The sequence below is a fragment of the Balaenoptera acutorostrata genome, chromosome X (genome assembly GCF_949987535.1).
Source record: "Balaenoptera acutorostrata chromosome X, mBalAcu1.1, whole genome shotgun sequence".
NCBI classification, from domain to species: Eukaryota; Metazoa; Chordata; class Mammalia; order Artiodactyla; family Balaenopteridae; genus Balaenoptera; species Balaenoptera acutorostrata.
In genome coordinates, this window is record NC_080085.1 from 54,913,677 (window position 1) to 54,928,702 (window position 15,026).

The 15,026-nt window shown below is 36.5% G+C and overlaps 1 non-coding gene across 1 annotated transcript; it reads left to right on the forward strand.

Moving 5' to 3' along the window:
• The first annotated feature begins 10,813 nt into the window (after positions 1–10,813).
• On the forward strand, positions 10,814–10,939 carry LOC114239109 (small nucleolar RNA SNORD22). Its single transcript, XR_003624295.1, has one exon. It is a non-coding gene; the product is annotated as a small nucleolar RNA SNORD22 (small nucleolar RNA).
• The last annotated feature ends 4,087 nt before the right edge of the window (positions 10,940–15,026 follow it).

Consider the following 15,026-nt stretch of genomic DNA (forward strand, 5'->3'; position numbering starts at 1 on the left):
TTGAGACCCTTCTAGGGCGTCCATGAGGTCAAAACTATTTTCAAAATAATGCTAAAATATTATTTTGCCTTTCTTTTTTTTTTTTTTTTTTACTGTGTTGATATTTCCACTGATGTGACAAAAGCAAATGCATTTTAGCACAAATCAAGGAAGTGGTATAAAACCATACTAGTAGTTACTGTTTTCTTTACCACCACACACAGAAAAAAAAAATCAGTTTTACTTAACAATGTTCTTGATGAGAAAATTTTAAATAATATTATTAAATTTTGACCCTAAGTACATGTCGTTTAGAATTTTTTGTGACAAAATAGGAAGTACCTATAAAACACTTCTGTTACTTAAGAAGTATGATGGTTGTTTTGAGGAAAAGCATTTGTATGATTGAGTTTTGAGCCAAACTAGCAGTTTTTTTTTTTTTTTATGGAATACTATTTTTACCTGAAGGAACAAAAACAAAAAATCTATGGTTATGCAGACAGACATTTTACACACATTTTTTTCAAAATGGATGAAGTGATTTCATGACAATTAACTAAGAGTATTTGTTATAAATGATGAAATTTTGTGCTTTCAAGTGAAAATTAGAATTTTGGAAAAATCGTGTCCATTGCTATGAGCTTGACAGCTTTCGAAGTGAGAGAGTAACATTAACATATATACACTACCAAATGTAAAATAGATAGCTACTGGGAAGCAGCTGCATAGAACAGGGAGATCAGCTCAGTGCTTTGTGTCCACCTAGAGGGGTGGGATAAGGAGGGTGGGAGGGAGACGCAAGAGGTAGGGGATATGGGGATATATGTATATGTATAGCTGATTCACTTTCTTATAAAGCAGAAACTAACACACCATTGTAAAGCAATTATACTCCAATAAAGATGTTAAAAAAAAGACTTTTCTGATGAGATCATTGGTGATATTAAATGAAGTTTTTTTTATGTTGCATAATGAAATGGGTCAAAATTTGGAAGATCTGCATAACTCAGTGAATCAATACAAATGACTAAAACTTGATGTAAGAAGATCATGCATGTAAAAATGGTGCATTCTAAGTTCAAGACAGGCACTTCTGGTTTCTGGTCTGGCAGGTAAAGAGTTTGAAAGTTGTCACTCCATCTAACAATAAGTAAACAAACAGAAAATTCACAAACTTTCTTAGATCATTCAGAGAATTGAGGTCACTGGGCAAATTACTATATTTCCCTGCATCAAATTGGAGAGACAGACAGGCAGATACAGATATCATAACAAACAAAAGCAGAAATCTCTGTGGGAATCAGCACTAGGGTAGGAAAACCTGAGCTGTAATTGACAAATAGCTGGGGGTTCAGTGTGGACAAGTGTGAGAGTTAAAGCCTCTACGAGCTCTACCAGGTTTTCAGAGTGAAGATTGGAGAAAAATCCCCCCCTGCTGCCAGTGTGTGGGGAGGGGAGGGGAGTAGCCATTTTGAAATATGCCAGAGCATTCTGTTCTTTCTTTTGTTTTTTTAACATCTTTATTGGAGTATAATTGCTTTACAATGGTGTGTTAGTTTCTGCTTTATAACAAAGTGAATCAGTTATACATATACATATGTTCCCATATCTCTTCCCTCTTGTGTCTCCCTCCCTCCCACGCTCCGTATCCCGCCCCTCTAGGTGGTCACAAACCACCGAGCTGATCTCCCTGTGCTATGCGGCTGCTTCCCACTAGCTATCTATTTTACATTTGGTAGTGTATATATGTCCATGCCACTCTCTCACTTTGTCCCAGCTTACCCTTCCCCCTCCCCATATCCTCAAGTCCATTCTCTAGTAGGTCTGTGACTTTATTCCCGTATTACACCTAGGTTCTTCAAGACCTTTTTTTTTCTTAGATTCCATATATATGTGTTAGCATATGGTATTTGTTTCTCTCTTTCTGACTTACCTCACTCTGTATGACAGACTCTAGGTCCATCCACCTCACTACAAATAACTCATTTCATTTCTTTTTATGGCTGAGTAATATTCCATTGTATATATGTGCTACATCTTCTTTATCCATTCATCCGATGATGGACACTTAGGTTGCTTCCATGTCCTGGCTATTGTAAATAGAGCTGCAATGAACACTGTGGTACATGACTCTTTTTGAATTATGGTTTTCTCAGGATATATGCCCCATAGTGGGATTGCTGGATCATATGGTAATTCTATTTTTAGTTTTTTAAGGAGCCTCCATACTGTTCTCTATAGTGGCTGTATCAATTTACATTCCCACCAACAGTGCAAGAGGGTTCCCTTTTCTCCACACCTTCTCCAGCATTTATTGTTTCTAGATTTTTTGATGATGGCCATTCTGACAGGTTTGAGATGATATCTCATTGTAGTTTTGATTTGCATTTCTCTAATGATTAATGATGTTGAGCACACTTTCATGTGTTTGTTGGCAATCTGTATATGCCCTTTGGAGAAGTGTCTATTTAGGTCTTCTGCCCATTTTTTGATTGGGTTGTTAGTTTTTTTCATACTGAGCTGCATGAGCTGCTTGTAAATCTTGAAGATTAATCCTTTGTCAAGTGCTTCATTTGCAAATATTTTCTCCCATTCTGAGGGTTGTCTTTTGGTCTTGTTTATGGTTTCCTTGGCTGTGCAAAAGCTTTTAAGTTTCATTAGGTCCCATTTGTTTATTTTTGTTTTTATTTCCATTTCTCTAGGAGCTGGGTCAAAAAGGATCTTGCTGTGATTTGTGTCATAGAGTGTTCTCCCTATGTTTTCCTCTAAGAGTTTGATAGTGTCTGCCCTTACATTTAGGTCTTTAATCTATTTTGAGTTTATTTTTGTGTATGGTGTTAGGGAGTGCTCTAATTTCATTCTTTACCATGTAGCTGTCCAGGTTTCCCAGCACCACTTATTGAAGAGGCTGTCTTTTCTCCACTGTATATTCTTGCCTCCTTTATCAAATATAAGGTGACCGTATGTGTATGGGTTTATCTCTGGGCTTTCTCTCCTGTTCCATTGATCTATATTCCTGTTTTTGTGCCGGTACCATACTGTCTTGATTACAGTAGCTTTGTAGTATAGTCTGAAGTCAGGGAGCCTGATTCCTCCAGCTCCATTTTTCGTTCTCAAGATTGCTTTGGCTATTCGGGGTCTTTTGTGTTTCCATACAAATTGTGAAATTTTTTCTTCTAGTTCTGTGAAAAATGCCAGTGGTAGTTTGATAGAGATTGCATTGAATCTGTAGATTGCTTTGGGTAGTATAGTCATTTTCACAATGTTGATTCTTCCAATACAAGAGCATGGTATATTTGTCCATCTATTTGTATCGTCTTTAATTTCTTTCAACAGTGTCTTATAATTTTCTGCATACAGGTGTTTTCTCTCCTTAGGTAGGTTTATTCCTAGATATTTTATTCTTTTTGTTGCAATGGTAAATGGGAGTGTTTTCTTAATTTCACTTTCAGATATTTCATCATTAGTGTATAGGAATGCCAGAGGTTTCTGTGCATTAATTTTGTATCCTGCTACTTTACCAAATTCATTGATTAGCTCTAGTAGTTTTCTGGTGGCATCTTTTCGATACTCTATGTATAGTATCATGTCAGCTGCAAACAGTGACAGCTTTACTTCTTCTTTTCCGATTTGGATTCCTTTTTTTTCTTTTTCTTCTCTGATTGCTGTGGCTAAAACTTCCAAAACTATGTTGAATAATAGTGGTGAGAGTGGGCAACCTTGTCTTGTTCCTGATCTTAGTGGAAATGGTTTCAGTTTTTCACCATTGAGGACGATGTTGGCTGTGGGTTTGTCATATACGGCCTTTATTATGTTGAGGAACGTTCCCTCTAGGCCTACTTTCTGCAGGGTTTTTATCATAAATGGGTGTTGAATTTTATCGAAAACTTTCTCTGCATCGATTGAGATGATCATATGTTTTTTTCTCCTTCAATCTGTTAATATGGTGTATCACGTTGATTGATTTGCATATATTGAAGAATCCTTGCATTCCTGGAATAAACCCCACTTGATCATGGCGTATGATCCTTTTAATGTGCTGTTGGATTCTGTTTGCTTGTATTTTGTTGAGGATTTTTGCATCGATGTTCATCAGTGATATTTGCCTCTAGTTCTCTTTTTTTGTGACATCTTTGTCTGGTTTTGGTATCAGGGTGATGGTGGCCTCATAGAATGAGTTTGGGAGTGTTTCTTCCTCTGCTATATTTTGCAAGAGTTTGAGAAGGATATGTGTTAGCTCTTCTCTAAATGTTTGATAGAATTCGCCTGTGAAGCCATCTGGTCCTGGGCTTTTGTGTGTTGGAAGATTTTTAATCACAGTTTCAATTTCAGTGCTTGTGATTGGTCTGTTCATATTTTCTATTTCTTCCTGGTTCATTCTCAGCAGGTTGTGCATTTCTAAGAATTTGTCCATTTCTTCCAGGTTGTCCATTTTACTGGCATAGAGTTGCTTGTAGTAATCTCTCATGATCCTTTGGAGTTCTGCAGTATCAGTTGTTACTTCTCCTTTTTCATTTCTAATTCTATTGATTTGATTCTTCTCCCTTTTTTTCTTGATGGGTCTGGCTAATGGTTTTTCAATTTTTTTATCTTCTCAAAGAACCAGCTTTTAGTTTCATTGATCTTTGCTATCATTTCCTTCATTTCTTTTTCATTTACTTCTCATCTGATCTTTATGATTTCTTTCGTTCTGCTAACTTTGGGGTTTTTTTGTTCTTCTTTCTCTAATTGCTTTAGGTGCAAGGTTAGGTTGTTTATTTGAGATGTTTTCTGTTTCTTAAGGTAGGATTGTATTGCTATAAACTTGCCTCTTAGAACTGCTTTTGCTGCCTCCCAAAGGTTTTGGGTCGTCGTGTTTTCATTGTCAGTTTTTTCTAGGTATTTTTTGATTTCCTCTTTGATTTCTTCAGTGATCTCTTGGTTATTAAGTAGTGTATTGTTTAGCCTCCATGTGTTTGTGTTTTTTACAGATCATTTCATGTAATTGATATCTAGTCTCATATCGTTGTAGTTGGAAAAGGTACTTGATACGATTTCAATTTTCTTAAATTTACCAAGGCTTGATTTGTGACCCAAGATAGGATCTATCCTGGAGAATGTTCCATAAGCACTTGAGAAAAATGTGTATTGTGTTGTTTTTGGACGGAATGTCCTATAAATATCTATTAAGTCCATCTTGTTTAATGTATCATTTAAAGCTTGTGTTTCCTTATTTATTTTCATTTTGGAAGATCTGTCCATTGGTGAAAGTGTGGTGTTAAAGTACCCTACTATGATTGTGTTACTGTCGATTTCCCCTTTTATGGCCGTTAGTATTTGCCTTATGTATTGACGTGCTCCTATGTTGGGTGCATAAATATTTACAATTGTTATATCTTCTTCTTGGATCGATCTCTTGATCATTATGTAGTCTCCTTCTTGTCTCTTGTAATAGTCTTTATTTTAAAGTCTATTTTGTCTGATATGAGAATTGCTACTTCAGCTTTCTTTTGATTTCCATTTGCATGGAATATCTTTTTCCATCCCCTCACTTGCAGTCTATATGTGTCCCTAGGTCTGAAGTGGTTCTCTTGTAGACAGCATATGTACAGGTCTTGTTTTTGTATCCATTCAGCCAGTCTATGTCTTTTGGTTGGAGCATTTATTCCATTTACATTTATGGTAGTTATCGATCTGTGTGTACCTAGTACCATTTTCTTAATTGTTTTGATAGGTTGATTAATATGTGCCTTGACATGTATGGGACTCTCTGTGCTTCCTGGACTTGCTTGACTATTTCCTTTCCCACATTAGGGAAGTTTTCAAATATAATCTCTTCAAATATTTTCTGAGTCCCTTTTTTTCCCTCTTCTTCTTTTGCGGCCCCTGTAATTCGAATGTTGGTGCATTTAATGTTGTCCCAGTGGTCTCTGAAACTGTCCTCAATTCTTCTCATTCTTTTTTCTGTATTCTGCTCTGTGGTAATTATTTCCACTATTTTATCTTCCAGGTCACTTATCCTTTCTTTGGCCTCAGTTATTCTTCTCTTGATGCCTTCTAAGGGATTTTTAATTTCATTTATTGTGTTGTTCATCATTGTTTGTTTGCTCTTTAGTTCTTCTAGGTCCTTGTTAAACGTTTCTTGTATTTTCTCCATTTCATTTCCATGATTTTCGATCATCTTTTCTATCATTACTCTGAATTCTTTTTCAGGTAGACCTCCTATTTCCTCTTCATTTGTTTGGTCTGGTGCGTTTTTATCTTGCTTCTTCATCTGCTATATGTTTCTCTGTCTTTTGATTTGGCTTAACTTACTGTGTTTCAGGTCTCCTTTTCACAGGCTGCAAGTTCGTCATTCACATTGTTTTTGGTGTCTTTCTCCAGTGGTTAAGGTTGGTTCAGTGTGTTGTGTAGGCTTCCTGGTGGAGGGGAGTGGTGCCAGTGTTCTGGTAGATGAGGCTGGATCTTGTCCTTCTGGTGGGCAGGACCGTTTCTGCTTGTGTGTTTGGGGTTTCTGTGAACTTATTATGATTTTAGGCAGCCTCTCTGCTAATGGGTGTGATTGTGTTCCTGTGTTGCTAGTTGTTTGGCAAAGGGTGTCCAACACTGTAGCTTGCAGGTCGTTGAGTGGAGCTGTGTCTTAGCATTGAGATGGAGCTCTCCTAGAGAACTTTTGCTGTTTGATATTACATGGCGCTGGGAGGTCTCTGGTGGGACAATGTCCTGGATTTGGCGCTCCCACCTCAGAGGCTCAGGCCTGACAGCTGGCCGCAGCAACAAGACCCTGTCAGCCACACAACTCAGAAGAAAAGGGAGGAAAAAGAAAGAAAGAAAGAAAAATAAAATAAAGTTATTAAAATAAAAAATAAATAATTTGTTATTAAAATTAAAAAATAAAAAAAATAATTTTAAAAAAGAAAGAAGAGAGCAACCAAACCAACAAACAAATCCAACCATAATAACAAGCACTAAAAACTATACAGAAAAAAAAGAAAAAATTGACAGAACCCTAGGCAAATGGTAAAAGCAAAGCTATACAGACAAAATCACACAAGGAAACATATATATACACACTTGCAAAAGGAGAAAAAGGAAAAATATAAATATGTAAAAAAAAAGTAAGAGAGCAACCAAATCAATAAACAAATCTACCAATGATAATAAACTCTAAATACTGAACTAAGATAAACATAAAATCAGAAACAATTTAGATGCAGAAAGCAAACCCCAAGTCTACAGTTGTTCCCAAAGTCTGATGCCTCTATTTTGGGATGATTCCTTGTCTATTCAGGTATTCCACAGGGGCAGGGTACATCAATTTGGTTGTTGAGATTTAATCCGGTACTTCTGAGGCTGCTGGGAGAGATTTCCCCTCCTCTTCTGTGTTCTCACAGCTCCTGGGGTTCAGCTTTGGATTTGGCCCCACCTCTGTGTGTAGGTCGCCTGAGGCCGTCTGTTCCCTGCCCAGAGAAGACGGAGTTAAAGGAGCAGCTGATTAGGGGGCTCTGGCTCACTCATGCCAGGGAGAGGAAGGGTTATGGAATGCAGGGTGCGCCTGCAGCGGCAGAGGCTGGCATGACATTGCAACAGCCTGAGGCACGACGTGTGTTCTCCCGGGGAAGTTGTCCCTGGATCATGGGACTCGCAGTGGCGGGCTCCACAGGCTCCTGTGAGGAGAGTTGTGGATAGTGGCCTGTGCTTGCACAGAGGCTTCTTGGTGGCTGCAGCAGCAGCCTTAGTGTTTCGCGCCCATCTCTGGTGTCCACACTGAAAGCTGTGGCTTGCACCCTTCTCTGGAGCTCGTTTAGGCGGTGGTCTGAATCCCCTCTCCTCACACACCCCAAAACAATGGTCTCTTGCCTCATAGGCAGTTCCAGACTTTTCCCTGGATTCCCTCCCTGCTAGCTGTGGCACACTAGTCCCCTTCAAGCTCTGTTCACACAGCCAAACCCAGTCCTCTCCCTGGGATCTGAACTCCGAAGCCCAAGCCTCAGCTCCCAACCCCCACCCTTCCCGGTGGGTGAGCAGACAAGCCTCTCAGGCTGGTGAGTGCTGGTCGGCACCGATCCTCTGTGCAGGAATCTCTCCGTTTTGCCCTCTGCACCCCTGTTGCTGGACTCTCCTCCATGGCTCTGAAGCTTTCCCCCCGCCCACCCGCCATATCCGCCAGTGAAGGGGCTTCCTAGTGTTTGGAAACTTTGCCTCCTTCATAGCTCCCTCCCAGAGGTGCAGGTCCCACCCCTATTCTTTTGTCTCTGTTTTTTTCTTTTTTCTTTTGCCCTACCCAGGTACGTGAGGAGTTTCTTTTCTTTTGGAAAGTCTGAGGTCTTCTGCCAGTGTTCAGTAGGTGTTCTGTAGGAGCTGTTTCACATGTAGATATATTTTTGATGTATTTGTGGGGAGGAAGTTGATCTCCACGTCTTACTCCTCTGCCATCTTGAAGCTATCTCAAGCCTAACTGATGTAACAGAAGAAAAATACCCAATTCCCCTCTACCATCTTGTGCCACCTAAGTGTAGGATAAAACTGAAGGATTTGTTAAGTTTATAGTGCAGGTATACTGGCTCACAAAGATTGAGACCAAATCATAGAACTATAGAACACTTCCCCTCCCCCCACATTTCTAACATACTACTAAAGGTGTTACCACAGTTCCTTTTATCCAGTACATCATGTCCAGTTTTTAATAAAAAATGATGAGGCATACTAAAAGGCAAAAAATAACAGTTTGAAGAAACAGAGCAAGCATCAGAACCAGAGTCAGATATGGCAGGAATGCTAGTATTAATATACCAGCAATTTAAAATAATTATGATTTTCATTAGGGTATAGTTGTTTTAAAATTTTGTGTTAGTTTCTGCTGTACAGTGAAGTGAATCAGCTATATGTATACATATATCCACTCTTTTGGGGATTTCCTTCCCACTTAGGTCACCACAGAGCACTGAGTAGAGTTCCCTGTGCTATACAACAGGTTCTCATTAGTTATCTATTTTATATATATTAGTACATATATGTCAATCCCAATCTCCCAATTCATCCCACCCTGCCTTTCCTGCCTTGGTGTCCATATGTTTGTTCTCTACATCTGTGTCTCTATTTCTGCCTACCAAACAGGTTCATCTGTACCATTTTTCTAGATTACACATATATGCGTTAATATACGATATTTGTTTTTCTCTTTCTTACTTCACTCTGTATGACAGTCTCTAGGCCCATCCACGTCTCTACAAATGACCCAATTTCGCTCCTTTTTATGGCTGAGTAATATTCCATTGTATATATGTATGCTAAGGGCTCCAGTGGAAAAAGTAGGCAACATGTAAGAACATGTGAGTGATGCAAGAAGAGAAAAGGAAATTCTAAAAAGAATAAAAAAGAAATGCTAGAGTAAAAAGCACTGTGACAGAAATGAAGAATGCTTTTAATGGGCTCATTGATAGACTAGACACAACTGAGGAAAGAATCTCTGAGCTTGAGTATATGTCAATAGAAACTTCCAACACTGAAAAGCAAAGAGAAGAAAAAAAACTGAAAAACAGAGCAGAACAGAATGTCTAAGAACTGTGGGACAAGTATAAAAAGTGTATCATATATGTAATGGTAATATCAGAGGGAGAAGAAAGAAAAGAAAAGAAAAGAAATATTTAAAGCAATAATGACTGAGAATTTCCCCATATTAATGTAAGAAACCACACCACAGATCCAGGAAGCTCTGAGAACACCAAGCAAGATTAATGCAAAACAAAAACAAAGACAAAAACAAAACAACAACAACAAACCTCCCCCATATCCCTACATCTAGGCGTATTATATTCAAACTGAAGAAAATCAAAGATAAAGAAAAACTCCTGAAAGAAGCCAGAGGAAAAAAACACCTGACCAATAAAGGAACAAAGATAAGAGTTCTAGTCAGAATGCATGCAAACAAGAAGAGAGTGGATTTAAATCTTTAAAGTGTTTATAGTAAAGAAAAACACCAATCTAGAATTCTGTTTCCTGCAAAATTGTCCTTGAAAAGTTAAGTAGAAATAAAGACTTTCTCAGATAAACAAAAATCGAGGAAGTTTGTTGTCATTAGCTCTGCCTTGTAAGAAAGGCTAAAAGAAGTTGTTCAGAGAGAAGGAAAATGATATAGGTCAGAAACTTGATCTGTATAAAGAAAGTAAGAGCAATGGAGAAGAAATAAATGAAGGTAAAGTAAAAACTTTTATTTTTCTTATTAATTTATCTAACAAATAACAGTTTGCTCAAAATAACATCAATGATGTATATGATGATTATAGCTTGTGGTTAAGCAAAATGAATGACAGCAATGATACAAGGAATAAGAGGGATGAATTAGGAATACTTTGTTATTACTTACTAGAATGGAGAAAGTAGTATGAAATCCCAGCAAAATTCTAGAATGAATTACTAAATAGATGGTTGTGCTACCTGTAATGCCATATAGTGTTATTTGAAAAGTGGACTTGGATTAGTTATAAATGTACATTGCAAACTCTGGGGCAACCACTAAAAAAAAAAGTTAATAGGCTAAGAAAGGAGAGAAATAGAATCATATGAAGCCACATATAGATTAAATATAAAGGAATGGAGAAAGATGCCCCATGCTAACACTAATCGAAAGAAAGCTGGAGTAGCTATATTAATTTCAGACAGAGCCGACTTGAGAGCAAGGAAAATTATCAGGGATAAAGTGGGGCATTACATAATGATAAAGGGGTCAATTCCCCACAAAGGCATAAGAATTCTTAATGTGTATGTGCCTAACAACAGAACTTCAAAATGCATGAGACAAAGTGCAAGACAAATCAACAAATTTTAATGTGATAGAGCAATAAAAGGCCATTGAGCCCAGTGAAGAAATATTCACATGACTTACCTTCTGTCCTGGTCCCAGAACCTATAAAGGTGAACCCACTGGAGCTGGCTGGGTGAGAAGAGGAAAGTTTATTCCAAAAGGAACTATCTGAGGGATCATAAGGATTTCTAAACATGGAAAAGGGAAAAATAATCATGTGTTGAAAAATCAATTTTACATTTTTTCAGGTCTGAAGAAAGAACAAGGCACATGTAATAGAACCCAACTGTTGGAGGATATCAAAAGGGAATTTTCAGGTTATTTCTTGTACAACCTAGCTGTTCAAATTATCATACAGTCATTTCTACTTTTTCTAAATAGAAAGATTTTTAACCTTCAAAAAAAGGTAATTGATATAGTTAAGATTCCACATTGCAACCAACCTTTAAGAAGCTATCATTTGTTGAATTTTGGTATAACATCAAAGATTATCCAGAACTATCTGAAAAGGATATTAAAATATTCCACCTTTTTCCAATTACATATCTGGAATTTTCTTCATAAATTTCAACCCAAACAACATTTTGCAGCAGATTTGAATGCAGAAGCAGATATGAGAATCCAGCTGTCTTCTATTAAGCCATATCTTAAAGAGATTTGCAAAAGTATAGAACAGTGCTATTCTCATTATTTTTTCTTTTGTAAAATACAGTTATTTTCAAAGGTAGTTATTTTTTTCATAAAAATGTTATTTATATTAACATGTAATGGGTTTATTATGGTTATTTTAAATATATTAAAACTTTAAAAAAATTCTCAGTCCTAATATGGTTACTATTGATAGAATCTACATTTTAAAAAGTTCTGAGGTTCTCTAAACTTTTCAAGAATGTAAAGGGGTCATGAGACCAAAAATATTGAGAAACATTGTACTACATCATGTTGCCTTATGCATCGTTCTAGCCATCCAACTCAGATTTGGTAAGTATCTCATTTGTCCATAAATTGTTTTTAAAATTATTGAAGAAAAAAGGCCAAGAACGGAGCCCTTACTGGTGTGTTCCTAGTTACTTTTTTCCAAGTTGATATCAATTTATTAATTATATTATTTTCTTTGGATTCTGCCAGTTACAAATCTACCTAACTGCTCTAACGTTGGGGTATCATGAGAAATTTGTCAAATATTTAACTGAACAAGATACACCATAATTCTGGCATATCTTTCAGTCTAATAATGCAACCAGTAGAATTTAATTTGGAAATACTAGTTTTATTGGATTTTTAAACACTAATTTTCTTTCTAGGTTATTCATGAACCATCTGTTTAGTAATTCATTCTAGAATTTTGTGGGACTTCATATTACTTTCACCTTTCTAGAGTTTATAAAGTTTTTGGTTTTTATCTCCCTCCTTTTTATAAAACCAGAAAACCTTATATCCAGTGTTCCAGAACCTCTTCTGTTTTCAGTCCAGTAGCAGTTTATTTCAGTGTCCTAGTTTATAATGTGTCTGGTTCTGGAAGTTTGATTTATTTTAGAACAGCTAGTTGTTCTCCTACTCTTTCCTCACCTATCATAATGCACTTCAGTTCTCTCATAACCATGTTTGTCTACTCTATCTAGCTTGATAATAATTCTTCTTTGAAGAGAAAATGTAACAAAATAGAAGTTAGTAGTTCCACTTTTTTATCTGATAATATGATACCGTATGCCCCAAAGAGTGAACCCATTACTTACATGGATTTGTTGTTGTTGTTGTTCTGATCTTACCTTTAATAAGTCATTTTGTATTGTCATTAGCTGCATGAGCTGTTTGTATACTTTGGAGATTAATCCTTTGTCAGTTGCTTGGTTTGCAAATATTTTCTCCCATTCTGAGGGTTGTCTTTTCATCTCGTTTATTGTTTCCTTTGCTGTGCAAAAGCTTTTAAGTTTGATTAGGTCCCGTTTGTTTATTTTTGTTTTTATTTCCATTTCTCTAGGAGGTGGGTCAGAAAGGATCTTGCTGTGATTTATGTCATAGAGTGTTCTGCCTATGTTTTCCTCTAAGAGATTTATACTCTCTGGCCTTCCATTTAGTTCTTTAATCTATTTTGAGTTTATTTTTTTATACAGTGTTAGGAAGTGTTCTAATTTCATTCTTTTCCATGTAGCTGTCCTGTTTTCCCAGCAGCACTTATTGAAGAGGCTTTCTTTTCTCCATTGTATATTCTTGCCTCCTTTATCAAAGATAAGGTGACCATATATGTGTGGGTTTATCTCTGAGCTTTCTATCCTGTTCCATTGATCTATATTTCTATTTTTGTGCCAGTACTGTACTGTCTTGATTACTGTAGATTTGTAGTATAGTCTGAAGTCAGGAAGCCTGATTCCTCCAGCACCATTTTTCTTTCTCAAGATTGCTTTGGCTATTCGGGGTCTTTTGTGTTTCCATATAAATTGTGAAACTTTTTGTTCTAGTTCTGTGAGAAATGCCATTGGTAATTTGATAGGGATTGCATTGAAGCTGTAGTTTGCTTTGAAGACTATAGTCATTTTCACAATGTTGATTCTTCCAATCCAAGATCATGGTGTATCTCTCCATCTGTTTGTATCAAATTTAATTTCTTTCATCAGGGTCTTATAGTTTTTGCACACAGGTCTTTTGTCTCCTTAGGTAGGTTTATTCCTAGATATTTTATTCTTTTTGTTGCAATGGTAAATGAGAGTGTTTCCTTAATTTCTCTTTCAGATTTTTCATCAGTAGTGTATAGGAATGCTTCTGTGCATTAATTTTGTATCCTGCTACTCTACGAAATTCATTGATTAGCTCTAGTAGTTTTCTGGAAGCATCTTTAGGATTCTCTATGTAGAGAATCATGTAATGTGCAAAAAGTGATAGTTTTATTTCTTCTTTCCAAGTTGGATTCCTTTTGTTTATTTTTCTTCTCTGATTGCTGTGGCTAAAACTTCCAAAACTATGTTGAATAATAGCGGTGAAAGTGGACAACCTTGTCTTGTTCCTGATCTTAGAGGAAATGGTTTCAGTTTTTCGCCATTGAGAACGATGTTGACTGTGGGTTTGTCATATATGGCCTTTATTATGTTGCGCTAAGTTCCCTCTATGCCTACTTTCTGGAGATATTTTATCAGAAATGGGTGTTGAATTTTCTTGAAAGCTTTCTCTGCATCTCTTGAGATTATCATATGGTTTTTCCTCTTCAAATTGTTAATATGGTGTATCACATTGATTGATTTGCATGTATTGAAGAATCCTTGCATTCCTGGGATAAACCGAACTTGATCATGGTGTATGATCCTTTTAATATGCAGTTGGATTCTGTTTGATAGTATTTTGTTGAGGATTTTTGCATCGATGTTCATCAGTGACATTGGCCTGTAGTTTTCTTTCTTTGGGACATCTTTGTCTGGTTTTGGTATCAGGGTGATTGTGGCCTCATAGAATGAGTTTGGGAGTGTTCCTCCCTCTGCTGTATTTTGGAAGAGTTTGAGAGGGATAGGTGTTATCTCTTCTGTACATGTTTGATATAATTCACCTGTGAAGCCATCTGGTCCTGGGCTTTTGTTTTTGGGAAGATTTTTGAACACAGTTTCAATTTCAGCACTTGTGTTTGGTCTGTTTATATTTTCTATTTCTTGCTGGGTCAGTCTCAGAAGTTTGTGCTTTTCTAAGAATTTGTCCATTTCTTCCAGGTTGTCCATTTTATTGGCATATAGTTGCTTGTAGTAATCTCTCGTAGTCTTTTGTATTTCTGCAGTGTCAGTTGTTACTTCTTTTTCATTTCTAATACTGTTGGTTTGAGTCTTTTCCTTTTTTTTCTTGAGGAGTCTGGCTAATGGTTTATCAATTTTGTTTATTATCTCAAAGAACCAGCTTTTAGTTTTATTGATCTTTGCTATTTTTTCTTTCATTTCTTTTTCATTTATTTCTGATCCTATATTTATGATTTATTTCCTTTTGCTAACTTTGGGGTTTTTTTGGTTCTTCTTTCTCTAATTGCTTTAGGTGTAAGGTTAGGTTGTTTATTTGACAAGTTTCTTGTTTCTTGAGGTAATATTGTATTGCTATAAACGTCCCTCTTAGAACTCCCTTTGATGCATCCCACAGGTTTTTGGTAGTCGTGTTTTCATTGTCATTTGTTTCTAGGTATTTTTTGATTTCCTCTTTGATTTCTTCAGTGATCTCTTGGTTATTTAATAGTATATTTTTTAGCCTCCATGTTTTTGTATTTTTTACAGTTTTTTTCCTGTAATTGATATCTAGT